General features: G+C 41.2%; 1 pseudogene; it reads left to right on the top strand.

Moving 5' to 3' along the window:
• The first annotated feature begins 1,248 nt into the window (after positions 1 to 1,248).
• LOC143962283 (uncharacterized) overlaps positions 1,249 to 23,228 on the top strand; it is a 211,910-nt pseudogene continuing 189,930 nt past the window's right edge.

Raw genomic sequence — 23,228 nt, 5'->3', positions numbered from 1 at the left:
TTTTTGCATTTGATAGACACTTTTAAATGTCCCATGTGATTTTGATTGTACCCCCATGTTATGAAGTTGCACACCTCCTGATTATCTCCTCCTGTGGTCCATTCTGTGCTTCCGTGATTTTAGGATGTTTACTGTATATCTTTCTGTTTACTGTGTATACGGCAAAACAGTGACAATAATCTTTTTTTCAGAGGGCGTTTTGTGCCTTTACTATCCTCCTGTTGAAAACGGCACTAAGCTACGCCAAAACAGGAAGTGAGAGGAAATCCCTGCTAATTAAGAGAAGTCACCAGAACTAGTGTCTTCATTGGAAAATGTCCCCTCTATTACATTTCTGGGAACAACCCAAAATTTTGGTTTATTTTACTTTTACTTTCAATGATAATGTTAAATAGGACAAATAGAGAGCATGAGTTTCCCTAACAGGTGCATAGACTGCACTAAAAACAGTGTTCTAATCCACATTCCCTTTATCCAAAACTCAAAAAAAGGTTTTGCTTTTAGTTATGGTATACTTTAAATAAGAAATACATTTTTATGATTATTGGATCAGAATTACTCATCATGTCTAATCATTACTATAAAAAACAATCCACTATGTTTACCATAATGATAAATTATAGTGTAACTTTTTAATTATTAATCTAAAAATCAGTGAAGTTGCATTTCTATACTTCTCAGTCTGTTGGTAATATTAAAGTCGGTTTAAACATCTATTTTTATTTTTCATATAGGGAAATTACTAAGCTCTGTTGTAAACCGAACAACTATTGTTGAATAAATCACAGCTAAACTGAGTGTCATCAACACAAGAGTCACGTAGGCCTAAAAGGCCAAAATGTTCTGGATTTGAGCGATATTGAATCTTAATCTCAAAAAAGTCAGAATTTTTTCAGCCCTCTGGAGGGAAGAAGGTTCAGGAGGGGGTGCAAACTTGTACTCCCCTTTCCTTTTCAGCCAGGATGTATGTGTATATGAAGGTTTGGTATATATTTTGGGATGATCAGCACATCATTTTTTTGTGTTGAAGGATATGTAATAGATTTTGGACTATAGTGTACACTTTTAATTATAATTCAAAAAATCAGTAAAGTTGCATAGCTATACTTATCAGTCTGTTGGTAATAATAACATCATTGTAAACGTCTCTTTTTATTTTTCATATAGGTAAATTACAAAGCTCAGCTGTAAATCAAACATCTATTGTTGGAAAAAAATCAAAACTAAACTGATTGACGTTAACACAAGATGAGTCAAAGAGGAGAAAATTTGTATCCGTGCTCTGAGTGCCAGAAGATATTTACTTATAAGTACAAACTCAATGTTCATCTGAGGATTCACACTGGAGAGAGGCCATATAAATGTTCAGAATGTGACAAGTCCTTCTTACAAAGTGATCTTCTTGCTAAACACCTAAGAATTCACACAGGAGAGAAACCATTTAAATGTTCAGAATGTGGCAAGTGCTTCTCAGAAAATGGTAATCTTACTCGACACAAGAAGAATCACACAGGAGAGAAACCATTTAAATGTTCAGAATGTGGGAAGTGCTTCTTAAACCGTTCTATACTTACTGAACACCAGAGAATTCACACAGGAGAGAAACCGTTTAAATGTTTAGAATGTGGCCAATGCTTCTCACAAAAAAGTACTCTCACTGGACACCAGAAGACTCACACAGGGGAGAAACCATTTAAGTGTTCAGAATGTGGCAAGTGCTTTTCAGAAAATGGTAATCTTACTCAACACAAGAAGACTCACACAGGAGAGAAACCATTTAAATGTTCAGAATGTGGGAAGTGCTTCTCAGATCGTACTACACATACTAAACATCAGAGAATTCACACAGGAGAGAGACCGTTTAAATGTTCAGAATGTGGCCAATGCTTCTCACAAAAAAGTACTCTCACTGGACACCAGAATACTCACACAGGAGAGAAACCGTTTAAATGTTCAGAATGTGGCCAATGCTTCTCACAAAAAAGTACTCTCACTGGACACCAGAAGACTCACACAGGGGAGAAACCATTTAAGTGTTCAGAATGTGGCAAGTGCTTCCCATGTTGTTCTGATCTTACTCGACACCAGAGAATTCACACAGGAGAGAAATCATTTAAATGTTTGGAATGTGGCAAGTGCTTCTCACATGGTTCTAGTCTTACCATACATCAGAGAATTCACACAGGAGAAAAACCATTTCAATGTTCAGAATGTGACAAGTGTTTCTCACAATGTTCTAATCTTAATGCACATAAAAGGATTCACACAAGAGAGAAATAATTTAAATGATCAAATTGTAGAAAGGGCTTCTTACACAGTTATAATGTTACTATATACCAGAGGATTCACATGGGAGAAAAAGCCATTTAGATCTTCAAAATGGGACAAATTTCTCATACAAAGGGAACTCAACAATAGAAAATGCACACAGGAGAGAAGCCATGTGAAAAATATGACAAGGATTTTTCATAGAAGTCAAATGCTAAGATCCATAAATCTGTCGACACTGGAAAGAAGCCTTATTAATAAATGTGATATATTTTAAATGAAAATAATCTTGTATCCAGCTTTAATGCTTTACACAGAAGATAAGCCATATCCAAATCTGTAACAATTTTTTTTTGAAACTGAACTTCCTGCAATCACATCGAAAGGTTTTTTTTTTTAGTGGGGGGGGGGGGGGGGGGAGTGATATATAGAGCAAATTAGACTATAAGAAACAAGTACAGATCCATACAGGACTCATAATTTCAAAGATATAACTGACTCCTTAATGTTGTATTAATTAAAAGCATATAATTCTAATGCACATGTACAAGCATAAAAATTTTTAAACACTTGACCTCTGGAAGATTTACCCCCCTTAACCACTTGCTTACTGGGCACTTAAACCCCCCTCAGTCCCAGACCAATTTTCAGCTTTCAGCGCTGATGCACTTTGAATGACAATTGCGCGGTCATACAACACTGTACCCAAATGAAATTTTTATCATTTTTTTTTCCCACAAATAGAGCTTTCTTTTGGTGGTATTTAATTACAGCTCGGAGTTTTATTTTTTGCTAAACAAACAAAAAAAGATGCAAAAATAAATAAATAAATAAATCATGTTTTAATAGTTTGTTCTAAAATTTTGCAAACGGGTCATTTTTCTCCTTCATTGAAGTGCGCTGATTAGGCGGCACTGATAGGCTGCATTGGTGGGCACTGATGGGCTGCATTGGTGGGCACTGATAGGCTGCATTGGTGGGCACTGATAGGCTGCACTGGTGGGCACTGATAGGCCTAGTTAAGGCGGCACTAATAGGCACAGATAAGGCGGCACCGATGGGCACAGATAAGGCGGCACTGATGGGCAAAGATGGGCACAGATAAGATGGCACGGATGGGTGGCACGGATGGGTGGCACGGATGGGTACCACTGATAGATGGGACTGATGGGCACTGATAGGTGGCACTGATGGGCACTGATAGGTGGCTCTGATAGGTGGCACTGCTGGGCACTGATGGGCGGCACTGCTGGGCACTGTTGGGCGGCACTGGGGTGCAGCACCTTTGAGGCAGATTGTGGGCACTGTGGGTGGCACTGTGGGTGGCACTGCTGGGTGGCACTGTGGGCACTGCTGGGTGGCACTGTGGGCACTGCTGGGTGGCACTATGGGCACTGCTGGGTGGCACTGACGGGGGCACTTACTTTTTATTAGGGTGGCACTGCAGGGGGCAGGTGGGCACTGGCAGGGGGCAGGTGGGTGCTTGTATTGCTGGCCGTGATCGGGACTGAGGTCCTGATCACGGCCGCCGGTGATCGGCTTTTTTTTTTTCTCCTCGCGCTATCAGCGCGAGGAGGAATACTAGCCGATTACCGGCTCCGTTAGATCACCTGATCAGCTGTCATTGGCTGACAGCTGATCACGTGATAAGGGGTCGGGATCGACCCCTTGCACGGATCGGTGATCAGGCGAGTCTCATGGACTCGCTGATCACAGAGCACGCCGCGCGCGCAGCTCAGGGGGCGCGCAGGCCGCTCGTGCATGGGACTACGTCAAGAGACGTAGTCCCAGAAAAGTAGGTCCGCGCTAATGCCGTCATTTGGCAATAGCGCGGATCCCAAGTGGTTAAAGTGGGTTTAAACCTTCATTTATACACGGTGAAGTGAATAGCCTCAGAAGATACACAGAGATGAAACAAATCCTCCCAAAGTACATACGTTTTACTTGTATATCTGCTGTCATCAGCTTTCTACACTCATGGGAAATTGCAGATCATGTTAAAAATAATTCTTTCTCTTTCAGCAGCACATAGGGGTGGGTGGGGATACTGGGCTTACACCGTGTGAGAGCTGATTGGTGAAAAGGGACACCCCCTTCACATATGCCGGTGATCAGCGACTTACAGCGGGACTGCGATATTGTGACAGACATTCTGACACTTTTGACACTTTTTGAGAAGCAGTGACACTAATACAGTGATCAGCGTTAAATATTTTCCTAGCCAGTGTTGGGGTATAAAATGTGTGCTGCTTTTACTAAGGCAAATGGTGGATTTTATTCCCTATTTTGCAGGGAAAGAAAATTCATCATCCCCACCATTGCCAGAACAAAACTCTGCCTTGTTTACATTGACAGAGTTCTGTCCTGTGTGTCTTCTGGATGATTGGCGGGTACCAGTGGTCATCCATTGGTCGGCACCCGCTGATCAGCATCTGGATCTGGAGCTGGGTCATCGACATGCACACCCACTACCTGAAAGTGCTGGATCAAGTGCCTAGTATGGAATCCAAGAGCTGCCTTGCTGCCGCATATCTATGTTGAGGATGCCATGAAAATAATTGGTTTTGCTTAATAAAGCTTTAGCTTGACTAAATTGCAAATATATATAAAAAAATGTTTAAATTGTGTAGATGTACTCAAAAATAAAAAGTGTTACAAATCATTTATGCCTTGGTTTCAACAACCGTTTTTTCAACAACTCTCTTTATTAGAAATGATATGTTTAAGGTACAAAACATAGCCATTGGAGCATACTCCGGCTAATAATTGCAAATAACCATGTGCATAAGAGTGCAACTCACAACTTATCTCTTAACTTTAACCACATATTGCTCAGATCCACCTCAGTTAGGAGTATGGCAAGGATTAACATTACCTGGAAGAAACATTCTCCCTCCTGTTCACCAAAACATGATATTACAAGAATAACAGTTTTCAATTGCTATTACACTAGTATCCAAACCTGCTTCTCAAGCATAGACCTCAGTTCACCATCAATCCAAGTAGATACTCAGGAAGCCGACTCAATCTAGCCTGTCAGTTTCTGATCATCTGCCATGGAATCTGAGTCTGTCCACAGGTGCCAAACCTTGTAATATATTGGGACATTCTTGGGATAAATCTGTTGCTTTGTAGAGGGATACCACATAATTCACTAATTGCTTCCAGGAGGACAAGGTTGGGGGCCTAGCTGATTTCCACTTGAGTTTCTTTAACCTTCCTAGCATAAAATAGGAGAATACCCAGTAGAGTATGTGTCACCCTAGCAAAAGCTAGCTGATTCTACCAGTCCAAGGAGACAAATGCTGACTGTCAGGGGGATAGGTATGGTGGTCAACCTATAGAGAAATTGAGTTACCTCTTGCCAATAATCCTGAATCTGTGGACATTCCCCAAAGATATGCACAAAGCCTGCAGGAGCACTAGAGCATCTCCAACAGCAGGTTGGCTTCATCAATTTAAATGTGAATAATAACTTTAGTATTAGATTAGCATAACAAGATTGAATTTTGATCCATGTAATTTATCTTGGACTGAATATTTTAACTCTTCCACACTATATTCCAAACTAAAGGGGAAATCTTGGTATGAGTTCAATTTTTAGTCACAATAGTGATATTTTAGTTACAAGTGGAGCCCCTATGTTATATTTCTTGGATGCTCTGGCAATGTTAGAGCCTCCCTAACCTTTGTGTGTTCCACCATTTTGTAGTTATATTCTCTATAATACAAAATAAACAAAAACAACAGTATGGAGAGTAGAATACTCTCTAACCCTAAACAATATACATATAACCCTCAAATAAGGTCCAAGAAGAAATATGGGATGGGTAAATCTTCAAAAGGAAATATATACACCCCATTTTTATATAACATCAATTTTGCTCTAATGTTTTAAATACCTCTTTTTATTGCATACATTGTAATAACATACTATATGGGTCAACCATAATAACACATTATAACACAGGTGGACGCTCCTTATTCATTAGTGCTGCACTAAGGCTGTGCTTTGCGGATCCTTTTATGTTTATAGAAGTTTATCTGGCAGGGATTATAATAGTGAGATTATAATAGTATTCTGTCTCTAATGATGTAAAATACAAACTGGGTAATTCGAAATGAAGTGATGCCTATGCTTTACATCAATTGATTGAGTTTAGAAGCAGCAGTTTCTTCTTAAAGCAGAATTCCACCCAAAAATTTAACTTAAGCTTTTAGGAATCCTCCCCCCTCCGGTGTCACATTTGGTGTCAGTAAATCTTTTGGGGCTGAAGTGATTAAGTTCCACAGTGAGAATAACAAGCATGATTTACTGCATATACAGACTGATTTTACTGTTGTGGGTTTAGTAACACTTTAATGGCATGAAAGAGATACTTGTTAACAGAATTGTGCAGGATGAAAAAATTTGTTTAGTTTTGTTTCAATTCATTATTTAACTAAATTCCTTTAATTAAATTTGTTGCATTTGTTACAATTTGTTATCCGAAAAAATTTGACCGAATTTGAAAAAGTAAACTATATATAACCATTTTGCAAAATTCGATATTATGTAAATTGCACTAGGCATTTAGTAGCACATATATTCTTTTTTTTACACACACTCCTAAACTGAATATTGTGCTTTTTGTTTAGATTGCAGGACTATTATATATATTCTGCTGTCACATAATTTTATATAGTTATTATTTATCATTTTTTATATTGACTGGGGGTAGCACAGATTTTTCCATGATACATAACCTACTTCTTAATAAAAAATAATATGACTAATTAAGCTTAGTACACACATATTAAAAATCTGCCGATACAGCAGGAATCGGCCAACTTTTTGTATGTGTGTACTGTCTGTTCAACAGAAGCTCGTCTAATGGCTGGCTTCTGTCAAACAGTCTTGCTGGAAAACCAGCCAATGGCTGCAAGTGCTGATCAGTGTATTCTGGTGAGGGGGAGTCTACCTATGAGAAAACAGTAACAGTGGAAGAGAACCCCGAATCATAGGGTTGTGTTGTGTTGATGAAGGGTTTTCTGATCTCCCTGTATATCCAGCTACAGTTTTAATTGTGCAAGGCATTTTAATTTATGTGAAGTGTGAAATGTAATTATAGGCTTGTTTTTAAACAAAGTAATATCAGGTATCTGTAATTCTGAAATTTTGCAAGCCTAATTATGCTTGTTGTCTTGACTGAACTACATTGGATGATATTTGAAGATCACAGAACATTAACAGTGGCCAATATAAATTAGAGATAGAAATATAGAAAGCCATACAGAAAACAGTGAATTAAGTGTGGCAAAATATCTGGATTATTATGTCATCCAAGTGGCTTTGTCAAATAATAAATGTATCAGATATCTTATTGCTTAACCACTTAAGGAGCGCCTCACACCAATATATGGCAGAATGGCATGGCTGGGCACAAGCACGTAAAGGTATGTTGCCCTTTAAGAGCCTAGCCGAGGGTGGCACGCGTGCCACCAACAGCGCACTCCCGACCCAGTCCTGGGCTCCATGACCGTGGCCACAGTACCCGCGGATCCGATCGCCGCCAATGTCCCACGATCGGGTCACAGAGCTGAAGAACGGAGAGAGGTAAGTGCTGTGATTCCTAGTGAGCTTGTCACTGATCATCTGTTCCCTGTCATAGGGAATGACGATCAGTGATGTCACACACCAAGCCACGCCCCCTACAGTAAAAAAACACACATTAGGTCACACTTAACCCCTACACTTCCCCTAGTGTTAACCCCTTCACTGCCAGTGACATTTTTACTGTACTCAATGCATTTTTATGCACATTGATCACTGTATTAATGCCAAAGGTCCCAAAAATGTGTCAAAATTGCCCGACGTGTCCGCCATAATGTTGCAGTCACAATAAAAATCACTGATCGCCGCCATTACTAGTAAAAAAATTATTAATAAAAATGCCATAAAACTATCCCCTATTTTGTAGACGCTATAACTTTTGCGCAAACCAATCAATAAACGCTTATTGCGATTTTATTACCAAATATATGTAGAAGAATACGTATCAGCCTACGCTGATGGAAAAACATTTTTTTTAGATATTTTTGGGGATATTTATTATAGCAAAAAGTAAAAAATATTGAATTTTTTTCAAAATTGACGCTCTATTTTTGTTTATAGCGCAAAAAATAAAAACCGCAGAGGTGATCAAATAGCCCCAAAAGAAAGCTCTATTTGTGGGAAAACAAATGATAAAGAATTTGTTTGGGTACAGTGTCGAACGACCGCGCAATTGTCAGTTAAATTGACGCAGTGCCGAATCGCAAAAATGGGCTTGGTCCTTTAGCTGCAAAATGGTCCGGGCGGTTAAAGATTGTTTTTTTTATAAAGCTGTTTTGATCCACACTATTTACAGCACTTTTCCACCATTGAAGGTTAGGGAAAGGCTGTATTACATATTTAGAATTTTGATTACTATCAGGAAGGTTTTGATTTTAAAAGTTTGTTCTCTGTGAGCACAACTTCATCACAAAAGGTAATTGAAGCTTCCACCAGACTTTAATTTATAAATATTTTCAGCAAATATTACCTGTAAATATTATTCTATAAATGTATATAGTGCCAATTTATGGGGGACTTTATATATTATACATTTACATCAATCCCTGCCCTCATGGAGTTTACAATCCAAGGTCCCTATCCCACATGTATACATACACAGACTAGCATACACAATACTGCTGTGCATGCCTTACCAGCCAGGCTGCATGCTTGGACAAGGGTCTGGTATGATTTATTTTTGTTCGGGGACATTCACTTTTTTTTTAGTTTTGCTTGCTGATAACTTTGACCATATGCATTCAATGACATCCCCTGGGATCCCCTGGCCACTTTGTTTACATGCAGAATCAGGCTGTGGATCAGAACTGTAATTACCTGCAAATGGTTTTAAATTATTTTTTTCTACTTATATGTCACTTTCTTTTTAAAACATAGTATAGGTGTGCCACTTTATAGGCAGGTTTGGGGCATTGATCAAACATGTTATTTAACCTTTTCCCACCCGCACTGTAGCCAAAAGAGGCCTACAGCGTGGGCTCACTTTGCCACAAGGTTGTCATATATTGTTGTCCCATGATCGTGCTTTGTGATCGTTGTGTCCTTAGGGCACAGTTGATCACAGATTTGGTAAAGGGACAATCACAGTGGCCCTTTACCATGTGATCAGTAGTGTCCAATCACAGCTGATCACGATGCAAACACAAGCCGGTTATCGGCATTCCTTTCCTCATGCTGACAGCATGAGGAGAGGAGAGCCGATAACTGGCTTGTGTGTAAGGGACATCTACTAGATAGGGATGAGCTTCGTGTTCGAGTCGAACGTACGTTCGACTCGAACATTGGCTGTTCGTCCGTTCGGCGAAATCCGAACTCTTGGTCCGTTCGCGTCAAAATTCGTGTGGCGCGCACCGCCCACAATGCACTGCGATGGCGCAGTGCATTGCTGGCTCATGATTGGCCAAGCATGCACTGTGACCCCGCATGCTTGGCCAATCGCAGCGCCAGCTGCGAGGAGAGCCATGATTGGCCACAGGCATCCTGCCTGTGGCCAATCATAGCTCAGGCTGTGTAGTGCACGCCCCACACTATATAAGGCTGCCTTTGAGGCGGCCTCGTGTAGTGTGTTGGCATCTGAAGCAGTGGGTGTTCTGTGTACCTTCAACACAGTACACACCGATCGTTTTTGGCTGATTTCCTATCTTGCTGTTGTGTAGTGGTTATTGTCTGTGCCCTGACCGCAGTATACACCACTATATTCACCTCACCTATATAGCTAGTGATCTATCTTTAATAATAGAGCTTGCAGTCAGTAGTGTTTGGAGATAGTGCGTGCTGTCTGCGTGCTCTGTACCCAGTACATACCGCTATAATCCACCTACATAGCTGTTCTCTATTTGAGCCCAATTGCCATCTGCAGGAGTTATTGGAAGTTGTGTGTGCCTCCAGCACAGCACAGTATACATCTGTATATACCCCTTTATCTCTGCTGTTTTCTGGTTATTGTCTGCGTGCCCTGACCGCAGTATACACCGTGATATTCACCTCACCTATATAGCTAGTGGTCCATCTTTAATAATAGAGCTTGCAGTCAGTAGTGTTAGGAGATAGTGCGTGCTGTCTGCGTGCTCTGTACCCAGTACATACCGCTATAATCCACCTACATAGCTGTTCTCTATTTGAGCCCAATTGCCATCTGCAGGAGTTATTGGAAGTTGTGTGTGCCTCCAGCACAGCACAGTATACATCTGTATATACCCCTTTATCTCTGCTGTTTTCTGGTTATTGTCTGCGTGCCCTGACCGCAGTATACACCGCGATATTCACCTCAGCCTAAGGCCCAATTTTTCTGCCCCTGTTTAACAGGGGCGTTTAAGTACAATTTTTGATGCAATGCTTTGCAGCAGGGCTAATTCCTGCAATAAAACTAGAGTATATGGCAGAGGTTGCAGTGTGGTGGAACCAGCACCAGTGCCTAAGGCCCAATTTTTCTGCCCCTGTTTAACAGGGGCGTTTAAGTACAATTTTTGATGCAATGCTTTGCAGCAGGGCTAATTCCAGCAAAAAAACTAGAGTATATGGAAGAGGTTGGAATGTGGTGGCACCAGCAAGGCCAAATTTTTCTGCCCCTGTTTAACAGGGACATGTAATTACAATTCTTGATATAATATTTCACAGGAGGGCCCCTTCCTGTGCCCACCCAGAGTAACGGTGAGGACTTATAGTGTTGTGGCACCAGCACCACAACCACCAAAGGTCAATTTTTCTACCACTGTTCAACAATGGCATGTAATTACAATTCTTGATATAATCGTTCACAGCAGGGTGCTCCAGCGCCCACCAAGAGTCACTTTCAGGGCTTACAATGTTGTGGCAAAACCAACACCTTGTTCTGCCATTTCTGCAGAGCATATAGGGCAGGCCCCTACTTTCAAACATCCAACTTACAAACATCTCCTACTTGCAAACGCAAGGAGACAGCAGCAAGTGAGATGAAAAAAGATGGACGACAAAACAAATTATACAGGGGTGATAACCCTTCCCTATGTTTTCCAAAAAGCTTAAAAATAGTTTTTTTGACTTGAGCTACACTTTAAAAATGTACCAGTTGAAAATTACAAACAGATTCAACTTAACACAACAAACCTACACAGTCCCTGTCTTGTTTGCACCGCCTGTATACTGCTGTTCTGAGTATATAGGGCCTGGGGGCCACACGCATTTCCTTTTTTTAATATGGGTACAGGGTTCCCCTTAATATGCGTACAAGACCCAAATAGGCTGGTAATGGGCAGGGAGGGCTACCCATGCCATTTTTCTCAGTGATTTTCAACCATATTGCAGGAACCAGATATAACATTAAAACCGCAAGCAGTTTTAAATGGTGTTATTTCCGTTTAATGTCATTTTGTGCAGGGACTGTTCTAAACACGGGAAACACGTGGCACTTCACAGGCATACTACAGACACCCCCCAGGCACCATATTTAAAGGAATATTTAACTTTTTTTTTCACTTTAATCGTCATTAAAATCAGTGCTCCCGCCAAAACGGCCATTTTTAAAACTTTTTTTTGCATTAACCCATGTCCCCTGAGGCAGGAGTCAGGTCCCCAAACCCTTTTTAGGACAATATCTTTCATATTAGCCGTTAAAATTAGCACTTTCCATTTCGAACGTTCGAGTCCCATAGACTTCAATGGGGTTCTAACGTTCGTAACGAACGTGGGGTCCGTTCGAAAGTTCTGGTGCGAACCGAACCGGGGGGGGGTGTTCGGCTCATCCCTACTACTAGACATGTGCACGGACAAAAAATTTGTTTTAGTAACATGATGGGAAAAGGGGAGGGGGAAATTTTGGGACTTTAAATGAGGTCATAGCCTCCATCCCTATCAGATATAAGATATAAAATTAAAAACAAGAGCTAAGCGGGACTTTAAATGAAGTACGGGGTCTTTTATTGACCACTAGGTAGGGGTATTTCAATCTCCCCATGTTCCATCATTGCAAACATTAATTTACCACTACTCTGTATTTTCAGACCAATCACGAGCTTGCTCCTGACGAGCGGTAGTAAGCCGCGAAACGCGTAGAGCCAATAATCGCCGTGTATTTTGGTACCCCAATTTCAACTAGCATCAATTCTTGAAAAATCGCATCAACTATGTTGTTTTTTTCTTTACTAATCCACTGCAACAACCAAGAAGTCATAGATTCAAAGTTGTTGCCTACATTGTATTATTTGTTTAATTTATTTCCATATTTGGTTGTCTTATGTATATAATGGAGGTGCGCTTTTATAACCTACTCTGTATTGGTCAGTAAGATTATATAAAACAAAATGTCAATGTTAATAATGTGTCTGTCTGTGCACCTCTTTAATATACATGTAATTTTGTCGCATCATATAATCGCATAACAATATTTCTCCTTTTTTTTCAATAAAAGACCCCGTACTTCATTTAAAGTCGCGCTTAGCTCTTGTTTTTAATTTTATATCTTATAAAAAATTAGTTTGTTTTCCTTTTCATTTCATTCATTTTTATGCATTTCTTGGAAATTCAGAAATGAAAAAATTTTAAAATTCGGAAATCCGAAAATTCAGATTTTCAAATTTCCGAATTCCGAATTTTAGAATTTCTGAAATTTCGAATTTCTGAACTTCGAATTTCCGAAGTTTAGAATTTCCAAAATGTAGAATTTAGAATTTCAGAAATTTCAATTTTCGAAAATTTCACATTTTTCAATTTCCAAAATTCAGAATTTCGGAAATTCTGAAATTTCAAATTTTTGGAAATTTCAAAAAATCGTAAATTTGAAAATTCGTAAATCCAAAATTTGGAAATTCGAAGATTCGGAAATTTTACAATTCCGAAATTCAGAAATTCCAAAATTTCGGAAATTGAAAAATTCCGAAATTTGGAAATTTTCAGAATTAAAAAAATTTGTCAAACAAATGTGAAACTAAACGAATTGCACATGTCTTACATCTACAAGCCCCAACAGTGCCCACCAGTGCTGCCTATCAGTGCCAAGCAATGCTGCCTACCAGTTCTGTCAAAAAGTGCCCATTAGTGCTGCCAATCAGTGGCCATCAATGCTTTCTCATCAGTGGCACCTATCAGTGCCCTTCAGTGCCACCTATCAGTGCCCATCAGTGCAGCCTATCAGCGCAGCCTATCAGTGCAGCCACCTCATTGGTGGCCATCAGTGCAGCCAGTGTCACCAGTGTCACCTATCAGAGTGCAGCCTCATCAGTACCCACCATTGCCACCTCATCAGTGTCCATCAGTGCAGCTGCTCTGTGAGGACGTTAATACAATGAAACTAGTTAAGACCACCATCATTACACCATCACCATTACACCATCAAGCCATTTTTCAGAGATCAGGCTCTTGGGTTTTGGAACATAGCCAGGAGCAGAGGATCACATTATTAATAACACGCGATTGTTCCCTAGTGTTGGTAGACAATTAAGAAATGTGAGTGTATTTTTAACCGTTTTTAATAAACGTTACAAGTTTTAAAACAAGATTATTCTATGGAAGTTTTTCTTTCTTCTTCCCCTTAATTGTTGGTGGTTCATTGTGGGAGAAATACTGACAGGTAGAGAGATTGAAATCAGCAGAGTGGAGAGAGATACAACATTACGATATTGCAGACTTGGAAACGGATCATCCACATGGGTTGGAGGAGATGCTAACAGGCTGAGAAGTTGGAATCCACGGAGTAGTAATAATCCAAATATTTAATTCTGTGCAATTGCTGGTTTATAATTTTACCAGTCACCACTGTTGGTGAGTCACTTTAGAAATTTTCTGATGAAAGGAGCACATTAGCCATCTGAATCTAAGCCCTTGTACACACGGTCGGAGATTCTGTCAGAATGTGTCCGATCGGATCGGTTTGTCGGCTATTCCGACTGTGTGTGGTATGCATCGGACTGTTTCCATCTGAATATCTGTCGGACCAAATTTTCCATCTTGCTGGAAATATTTTCAGACAAACTGCTCCGATCGCACATGCTCCGATCATGTGTAGAGAATTCCAATCGGACAAAGTGCCACGCATGCTCAGATCAAATTTCTACATCAAAGCTATTGGCTACTAGCCTGAACGTAGTCCCATCATAACGAAATAACGTCATCACGTTCTGAACGATCGGATTTTCCGACAACTTGGTCCGACCGTGTGTATACAACAGTTTCGGACAAAATCCGTCGGACAAAATCCGACGGATTTGGTTGTCGGAATCTCCGACCGTGTGTACAAGGGCTAAGATGTGTTGGATCACGTTGCTTCAGCCTTTTGATTGAAAACTGGGATTTGGGTTTTGGAACTTTTTGGAGTTAGCAACACGCCCCTAGGACACACTTAACCCCTACACTGCCACCTAGGGGTTAACCCCTTCACTGCCAGTGTAATTTACACAGGAATCAGTGCATTTGTATAGCACTGATTGCTGTATAAATGATAATGGTCCCAAAAATATGTCAAAAATGTCCAATGTGTCCGCCATAATGTCACAGTCACGATAAAAATCACTGATCGATAGACATGTGCATTCGTTTTCGTCCAAATGCATTTTCGTCCGAATTTCTGATATTTTCGTTATCATTTTGACAAATGATAACGAAAGCACGGAGTCCGAAAAACGAAAGATCCGACATACCGTATATACTCGAGTATAAGCCGAGATTTTCAGCCTCTTTTTTGAGGCTGAAAGTGCCCCCCTCGGCTTATACTCGAGTCATTGCTGTCTGCCTGCTCGATCAGCGTGTCGAGCAGACAGACAGCGGCCATTCTATAATTCAAAAGCCGCGCCTCCGGCTCCGCCTTCGCCTGTGATAGGCGGAACACTGAATTTCCCAGCAGCCTGTGTTCCGCCTATCACGGACATCGTCTCATCCTCATACTACGGACGAGGATGAGACGATGTCCGTGATAGGCGGAACACAGGCTGCTGGGAAATTGTGTTCCGCCTATCACAGACAGGGAGGCGCGGCATTTGAACAGGGGAATGGGCGCCGACGAAGAGCGGTGATCCTGGGACGGGACCGGACGGAGGCTCGGCTTGGGACGGGACGGGACCGGACGGAGTCTCGGGACGGGACGGGACGGGACCGGACGGAGGCTCGGGACGGGACGGGACCGGACGGAGGCTCGGGACGGGACGGGACCGGACGGAGGCTCGGGACGGGACGGGACCGGACGGAGGCTCGGGACCGGACGGAGGCTCGGGACACAGGTAGGCTGGACACACAAGGCCACACACACACACACACACACACACACACACACACACACACACACACACACACACACACACGGATGGACACACACACACACAGGGATGGATGGATGGATGGACACACACACACACAGGGATGGATGGATGGATGGACACACACACAGGGATGGATGGATGGATGGACACACACACAGGGATGGATGGATGGATGGACACACACACACACACACACACACACACGGATGGACAAACACACACACAGGGATGGATGGATGGATGGACACACACACAGGGATGGATGGATGGATGGACACACACACACACAGGGATGGATGGATGGATGGACACACACACAGGGATGGATGGATGGATGGACACACACACAGGGATGGATGGATGGATGGACACACACACACACAGGGATGGATGGACACACACACACAGGGATGGATGGATGGATGGACACACACACAGGGATGGACAGGCATATCTCACCCTCGGCTTATACACGAGTCAATAGGTTTCCCAGTTTTTTGGGGGTAAATTGGGGGCCTCGGCTTATACTCGGGTCGGCCTATACTCGAGTATATACGGTAAATGCTTTATTTTTGTTTTTGTTTTGACACAGATACAGATAGGAGATTCAACGTGACTCTAACAATAACAATCGGTGTCTATTGAACTTGTATCATAACAGTTCATTCATTCACACAGGCAACTTGGACACGACTTGAGTGTGAATCACAGCGCGACTTACAACACAACTTTAATGTAAAAGAAAATGGCATGGGTTCCCCTTCAAGAGCATACCAGGCCCTTTGGGTCTGTTATGGATATTAAGGGGAACCCCGCGCCAAAAAAATGGCATGAGGTCCCCCTCAAAATCCATACTAGGCCCTTCAGGTCTGGCATGGATTTTAAGGGGATCCCCACGAAAAAAAAATGGTGTGGGGGTCCCCCTCAAAATCCATACCAGGCCCTTCAGGTCTGGCATGGATTTTAAGAGGAACCCTGCGCCCAAAACAAATGGTGTGGGGTCCCTCTCAAAATCCATACCAGACCCTTATCCGAGCATGCAACGTGGCAGGCCACAAGGAAAGAGGGGTGGATAAGAGAGTGCCCCCCCCTGAACCGAGCCGCTTCGCGAAATGGGAGGCTCCCGCTGTGTGACACTTCTCTTTTTCTGACAGTTCTTTTATAACAGAGGGCGGGGCCACTGGTAACTCCGCCCCCTCTGATGCATAGAACCATGCATTAGAGGGGGCAGAGTCACTGGGTGGCCCCGCCCTCCGTTTTAAAAGTACTGTCAGAAGAAGAGAAACGTCCCACAGCTGGAGCCTCCCAATGTGCGGAGCGGCCCGAGAACCAAGAAGAGACGTCGTGGAGGAAGATGCGGGACGAGAACACTGGACCAAAAAGAAGTGGATCGGAGGAAGAAGAGGATCGGAGGAAGAAGAAGATGGAGGAAGAAACCGAAGGATGAAGAAAAGAAGAAGGAAGAAGATCAGAAGAAAGAAGATGAAAGAAGACTTTAATAAAGGAATTGTCAAAGACCGTCTCCTGTCATTTTTAACACTTTTTGTCACTTTTTTGGTGAAATGGTAGGGGTACATTTCACACAGGGGGAGGCCGGGATCTGGGGGTCCCCTTGTTAAAGGGGGCTTCCATATTCCGATAAGCCCCCTGCCTGCAGACCTCAACAACCACCGGCCAGGGTTGTGGGAATGAGGGCCTTGTCCTCATCAATAGGGGCTACCTCAAAGCACCCTCCCAATGTTGAGGGCATGTGGCCTGGTACGGTTCAGGAGGGGGGCGCTCTCTCGTCCCCCCTCTTTTCCTGCGGCCTGCCAGGTTGCGTGCTTGGATAAGGGTCTGGTATGGAGTTCCCCTTAAAATCTACGCCCGACCTGAAGGGAATGTATGATTGCAGCATCATAAGTGAGTTTCGCTGCTCGGTCGAATCTTCTTTAAACATTCTGACAGACATCATAAGTCTTCAAAGACAAATTCGACCATAATTCATTTGGATTTTCGGACTAATGCAATTTTTTAATGAAAAATGAAATAAATGAAGACGAATTTCGGGAGTAACTAAATACATTTATTTTTCGGACGAAAACGAAAGATCGAAAATATTTCAGCCTGCACATGTCTACTGATCACCACCATTACTAGTAAAAAATTAATTATTAATGAAAATGCCATAAAATTATCCCCTATTTTGTAAATGCTATAACTTTTGCGCAAACCAATCAATAATCGCTTATTGCGATTTTTTTTATCAAAAATATGTAGAAGAATATGTATCAGCCTAAACTGAGGAAAAAAAACTTTTTTATATATTTTTGGGGGATATTTATTGTAGCAAAATGTAAAAAAGAATGTGTTTTTTTCTAAATTTACGCTCTTTTTTTGTTTATATCACAAAAATAAAAACCGCAGGGGTGATCAAATACCACCAAAAGAAAGCTCTATTTGTGGGAAAAAAAAGGACATCAGTTTGGAAGCCATGTTGCATGACCACGCAATTGTCAGTTAAAGCGGCGCCGTGCCAAATCACAAAAAGTGCTCTGGTCTTTGGCCTCCAAAATGGTCTGGGTCTTAAGTGGTTAAAACAACATTTATTTATTTATTTTTTTCAAACAAAATTTTTTTTTATTGCATTTTAGTGTAAATATGAGATCTGAGGTCTTTTTGACCCCAGATCTCAAATTTAATAGGTCCTGTCATGCCTTTTTCTATTACAAGGGATGTTTACATTCCTTGTAATAGGAATAAAAGTGACACATTTTTTTTAAAAGAACAATGTAACAAAAAAAGGTAAAATAAATAAGAATACATTTTTATTTTTAAACGCGTCCCGTCCAGACGAGCTCGCGTGCAGAAGCAAACACATACGTGAGTAATGCCTGCATATCAAAATGGGGTTCAAACCACACATGTGAGATAACACCGTGATCTTTAGAGTGAGAGAAATATTTATATCCCTAGACCTCCTCTGTAACTCAAAACATGCAACCTGTAGAATTTTTTAAAAGTCGCCTATGGAGATTTTTAACCACTTCCCGACCAGCGCACGCCGATGTACGTCGTCAGAATGGCACGGGCAGGCAAATGGGCGTACATGTACGTCCCTTTAAATTTGCCGCCCTGCCATTGGGAGCGCGCTGCTGGCGGCATGCTCCCGCGCTGGTCGGGACCCCCGTGAGTCCGGTCGCGGGACCTGCGGACTGGATTGCCGCAGGCATCCCTGCGATCGTCTCACGGAGCGGCCAAATGAAGAAATGCTGTTGTAAACAGCATTTCTCCATTCTGCCTAGCAACTAGTGACGCTGATCTCTGCTCCATGTGATTGGAGCAGAGATCAGTGTTCACTAAATGAAAGCCCAACCCCCCCACAGTTAGTAACACACCCCTAGGAACACTTAACCCCTACACTGCCACCCACTGGTTAACCCCTTCACTGCCAGTGTCATTTACACAGGAATCACTGCATTTATATAGCAGTGATTACTGTATAAATGACAATGGTCCCAAAAATGTGTCAAAAATGTCCGATGGGTCCCCCACAATGTCGCAGACACAAATTGCTGATCGCCGCCATTACTAGTAAAAAAAAAATAATAAAAAATTATTAATAAAAATGCTATAAAACTATCCCTATTTTGTAAACGCTATAACTTTTGCACAAACCAATCAATAATCGCTTATTGTGATTTTTTTTACCAAAAATATGTAGAAGAATACGTATCGGCCTAAACTGAGGGAAAAAAATGTTTTTTTATATATTTTTTGGGGGATATTTATTATAAGAAAAAGGAAAAAATAATGCGTTTTTTTCAAAATTGTCGCTCTATTTTTGTTTATAGCGCAAAAAATAAAAACCGCAGGGGTGATCAAATACCACTAAAAGAAAGCTCTATTTGTGGGAAAAAAAGAACGTCAATTTTGTTTGGGAGCCACGTCGCATGACCACGCAATTGTCAGTTAAAGCGACGCAGTGCCGAAGTGGTCTGGTCTTTGACCAGCAAAATGGTCCGGTCTGAAAGTGGTTAAGGGTAAAAGTTTGTCGACATTCCACGAGTGGTTGCAACTTTGAAGCGTGACATGTTGGGTATCAAATTGGACTAACTTTACTGTTGTCTTATTTTTTTATTAAAAAAGGTATATTTTTTTCCAAAAAAAGTGTGCTTGTAAGCCAGCTGCACAAATACAGTGTGACAAAAAGTATTGCAATGACCGCCATTTTTTTCTCTAGGGTATTAGAAAAAATATTTCTATAATGTTTGCGGGTTCTAAGTAATTTTCTAGCAAAAAAATTTATTTTAACTTGTAAACAACACGTTTAAAAACTAGGCCCGGTCCTTAAGTGGTTAATTTCCCCGGCAAAAAGGGAGGTGCTAGCTATTTAAGGTGAGGTAGAGCTCAGTCAGTTACTAGAATCTACAAGCAGGTCAGAAGAAAAAGGAGCCGCTGAGTTATTTCTATATTATTCCAGGTACATTTACTTTTTTTTAAATTGCACACTTGTACTATGTATTTAATTTTGAATGTATTACAGCCTCAAAGTTCTTTTTTTACTTTTACTAGACATCTCAGTACAGAAATTGTGTTTACTATTTAAATGTACTGATCAGGTTTGCAATGGGATTCAGTATAGCCTAGCATGAAGGTAGTCATAGACAGAAGAAATGTTCCTCAAAGTAATGACTGGGAAAAAAAACTTCACTTCCTTCTGTGCCCTTCCTTACTATAGTGCCTTCACCAATAAATGTTTCACAAGTGAGCTTTGGATCCTCTCCCACATATTTTAAAAAGTATAAGGGCCAGTTCACACCACATGCAGTCCAGTGTGGGGGTTTTTTTTTTTTTTGCTTTTTTTTCTGCATCACAAATGCATGGAAAGTAGGTTATATGGTTTTCAATGGCATAGTTCACACCAGTAGATTAATTATATACGCTACCTGTAATTCGTGTAATACACACACTATCAGTATAGAGATCAAACTACATGCATGACAATTACATAAATCTTTGTCGAATGGTGAAATATTTTAAAATATATTAAATAACTATATAACTGTCTTAACAGTGATAAGTACAATTGAGATAATGGATAAAAATATATAACTACATACACAACTTAATCCAGAGTGCTCCTAACAGATTATAGTGAAAAATACTTTAATATTAAGTTATTTATGGATAACCCTCTGATGTAACAGAAACCTGCGTTACATCAGAGGGGGGTGGGGTCACCCGTACGTCACTGGGGAAACCCGGCTTTCCCCTTGTGTCAGAGGGGGCGGGGCCAGGTGATGGGTAGCCCCACCCTCCTCAGATAAGAAGTGTCAGGCTCTGGGATTCACGCAGTGTCTCCGGTGGAGACAGAGGATGGATGCGCTGCGCTGGAGGGAGAGATAGTAAGAGTGGATTACCACCGATGGAATCCTTTCTTTTTGCTGTTGTTGTGTGGTGTTTTTTCTTCTTCTTCTTTTTTTTTTTTTTTTATAAAGGATTTTTGCAAGTGTGTGTGTGTGTGTGTGTTTGTGTGTGTTTCTTTTTTTTTTTTAACTATTTTTTTACACTGTCTTTATGAAATGGTAGGGGTACTTTTGTATTTTGAATTTGCCGCGAACACCCCAAATTGTTCACCGTTCAGGCAATGTTCGAGTCGAACATGAGTTTGACTCAAACTCCACTCCAAGCTCATCCCTAATCCTCGTGATAAGGTGCTCCAAACTTGAAAAAATAGTGATAACACTTCAGTGCTCCACTTATGTGCTTGTGCTCATCTTGGAGCATGTGACTGCACAACTAAGTTTGGGCTAAACACACTTGTGAGCCATACCTGGGCTCTTATGGAAAAAACAGCTCCAATCCTGGGTCCTTTAAATGGGTACCCTCCATGGGTAATGGAAACATAAAGGATATAGTGGATAGTGTTTTTCTTTAAAACAGTCCCACAATGGGGTACTCGCATGCATCTGGTGCTTAAGTGCATCAATCTTCAAAAACATATCTGTATATCCCCTTGGGGTTGCCGTTCCATTTCCTGGTCTCTACAGACAGCGTGCAAGCTGCTGCCAACAACATCATCATCCTATCCCCTCCCCAATGCGTGTCGACACAGGGAATAACAAATCTTCCTCAGGGGAATGCTCAATCATAATTAAAACATTTTAAGCTACAAATCTGTGGCAGTCTGGTTGTTGAAGCCGATAATAATTAATGAGATTGGAGTATAAAATAAGTTGCATTTAGCATACTTAATAGACCTTGAGATTGTTTGTTTTGTTTGGGCAGAACCGTGCTAATAACTAGTAAACTGATCTTGTTATTGGTACTTGTTGTAAACTGAATTAGTGGTACTAATTATTGGTCTAACACTGCTTTGTTTACCATTTCTATTGTCTGTTTAGAGGTTCACCTACACTATTGTGCATGTGTGTTTATTGTAACCATTGTACCCTTTTGTTCTACTTATCTGTTGTATTTTGGGTGTAGACTCAGACTAGTCAAGGTACATTTGTCTCTGAGGGTAAAAGTTTGTTTTGTGTGCTGGAGATATTTACTGTTTACTATATTTGGGTTGTTTTCCTACTTTTGTGCTCCTTCTTCCCCCTTTTTTTTTTTTTTTTCCCCTTACTGTAATCTCAATTGCATCAGTATGACCCAGCTGACACTTTTAGAGTAATATCTTGCAAATTTTGTGTATCATCTACTAATAATGGATGCCATGTCTAATTTAGAATGTATTGTAGCAGTGTACACTCCTAAACATGATCCAAATATCGGAAAATCCGATCATTCGCAACAAGATGACGTTATCTTGTCACGACAGGACTACGTTCAGGCTAGTAGCCAATAGCTTTGATCTGAGCATGCGTGGCACTTTTTCCGATCAGAATTCTCTACAAACGATCGGACAAAGTCCTATCGGATCATGTTGTTGGAAAATTTTATAGCCCAGCTCTAAAACATTGTCGGTCGGATATTCCGACGGAAACAGTCCAATGGAGCCCACATACGGTCGGATTATCCGACAACATGGTCCGATCGGACATTTTCCGTCGGAATGTCCGACCGTGGGCTAAGGGGCATGCTGGAAAACCATAAACTGGCCAGCAGCCAATGGCTGTGAGTGCTGACCAGTGACAGGGGCAGTCCCCCCTCTCACAACACGACAGTCTGGTGATCTCCCCAGCTGAGCTAACATTAGATGGTTAGTATACCAACCCCTCCAGGGTTTTTTTTTTATCCCATTGGGTTGAATGAAAAACCTAATGTGTGTCCCAGGTTTAACCTCCAATCCCACAGCGAGACCCTGTTTAGTTGGGCATACACCAGTAGAATTGTGTTAGACATTTTTAAATCATTAAAATTTGTTTTTGACCAGTGAAGAGACAATTTAAAGGAGCAGGATTTTTTTTTTTTCTCCACTCTTCAGTGACATTTAAATATAAATTTAAAGTGACATTTAAATATAAATATTCATATATTGTTGTATGATTTTTCATTCAAAATTCTACTAGTGTATACCCAGCTTTAGACAAAATTAGAGATGGGCTTGAGTGTTCAGAATCCTAGTCTCAACTCGCCTGCCCAATCCCATCAGGATGCCGACACAGCACACCATTAATCACAAGCAGTGGGACATTTTCCAGTCCGCAGCTGCA

This window comes from Lithobates pipiens, unplaced genomic scaffold (assembly GCF_037356315.1).
Source record: "Lithobates pipiens isolate NorthernLeopardFrog02 unplaced genomic scaffold, aLitPip1_a1.2 Scaffold_8, whole genome shotgun sequence".
Lineage (NCBI taxonomy): Eukaryota > Metazoa > Chordata > Amphibia > Anura > Ranidae > Lithobates > Lithobates pipiens.
This window is presented reverse-complemented; position numbering and strand designations above follow the sequence as displayed.